We start from the raw sequence: 1,522 nt of genomic DNA, 5'->3' as shown, positions 1-1,522 counted from the left end.
AACAGGCAGCAGAGGCAACCGGCAGTTACTTTGAAAGACATAGAACACTATGATCTGGAAGCACATTATGAAGTGACCATAGTGTCATGTAGCACCCCCGCCTTTGTCCAAGGTGATCTCATAATTCTAGAATGGCAGGTCCAGCTGATACAAAACAAAGACAGACAACACAACATTTAGTCTGTGGAGACACCCTAACTCATCACTATGCACACACTGATTCTGAACACAATTCGTCCTGAAAACTTGTCAAGAACACGCTGATGTTTTAGATTGAGTAAAATCCATCTGCCTTGCACTTCACTGTAACTTTTTTGACAGTACTCCATGGGTCAAAGGTAATCTAGATGGCAACTAATGACTGTAGATGCCTCATATGCAGTTTTTTTCTCATAATATGGAAAATATCTTAATTCCATTGGGAAGATAAGTTAATACAGTTGCTATATTTTCATCCTTCAAAATATATTCTATAGTTGATTCTCTTTGAAGCTTTAATCCAATTACTTTGCTCATTTTCACATGAATACAAGGGTTTCCTCTGATATAGCCAAACTCAGGATCATCCACAGCACTGCATGCTTGAAGTAAGGCAATAAGAAACATGACATACGACATAAATTGGACTTCTCTGTTCAAAAGGCACTTCATCAGGGCAAACTGTGAGATTCTTTCATTTTTCCAAGTCATATGGCTTTAGGTCTTCAATGTACCCTTTATAGGAGTCTGGATCAGACAAACTAAATGAATATTCCAACACAGTCACTGATTTTGGAAAAAAAATGTAAGTCCTGGACTATCTGGTCATGGTATTTTGGAAACTCATGGTTCAGATTCTGCTACAGCCCACATTGTGAATGAGAAACATGCAGCCAGGAACCCATGGGTAAAAAAAGAGCAAGATCAAACCTTTTTAAAGGGTCTTTTCACTGCTCAAATACAAGAGCATTTTCGTGTATGATGTACTTGTATGACTAACTCACTACTGTACATTCAGGCAAATCACATACTCAAGACTCCTCTGACTGGTTGGGGTGGCAGTGTGAGTCACAAGCCAGCTGCAGGAGTGGAAATTTTCTCTTTCTGGGAGTGGGGCAGGGTCTGGCTTCCTTGAACTGCTTAGTGCCTCCACAAGGACCTCTCAGGACAAAGGCGGGCTGCGTACAAAGGAAGCCCATGGTGCTCCGGTCACAGGCTCCGGGCTCCAGGAAAGGGTCCCCCAGCTTCCCGGCGCCACTCAGGAAGGGAGGCTCAGGTTCACTGGAGCTGTCTTAGAGGCTGCCTACCGCAACATCATTTGCTCATCTCTCTATATTTTGGTTCCTGAGAATGCTTTCATATATCATGAGAATTAGCCCTAAATAATTTCCAAGTATTTAACCATTTCAGACAAGCTTTGCTGGGATGTTGTTGTTTGTCATAGACTGCTTTAAATTTTTCACTAATAGAATCCTTTAAAAGTAATATAGCTGGGCTTCCCTGGTGGCTCAGTGGTAAAGAATCCACCTGCCAATGAAGGAGT

General features: G+C 41.9%; 1 pseudogene; it reads right to left on the bottom strand.

Annotated features, from left to right (window-relative positions):
• Nucleotides 1–194: 194 nt before the first annotated feature.
• LOC104995864 lies at nucleotides 195–909 on the bottom strand (annotated as a pseudogene).
• Between the last annotated feature and the right edge of the window lie 613 nt (nucleotides 910–1,522).

The sequence above is a fragment of the Bison bison genome, unplaced genomic scaffold (genome assembly GCF_000754665.1).
Source record: "Bison bison bison isolate TAMUID 2011002044 unplaced genomic scaffold, Bison_UMD1.0 scf7180017851044, whole genome shotgun sequence".
Taxonomy (NCBI): Eukaryota; Metazoa; Chordata; class Mammalia; order Artiodactyla; family Bovidae; genus Bison; species Bison bison.
Note: the sequence above shows the minus strand (reverse complement) of the source record. Positions and strands in the feature narration are given on the sequence as shown.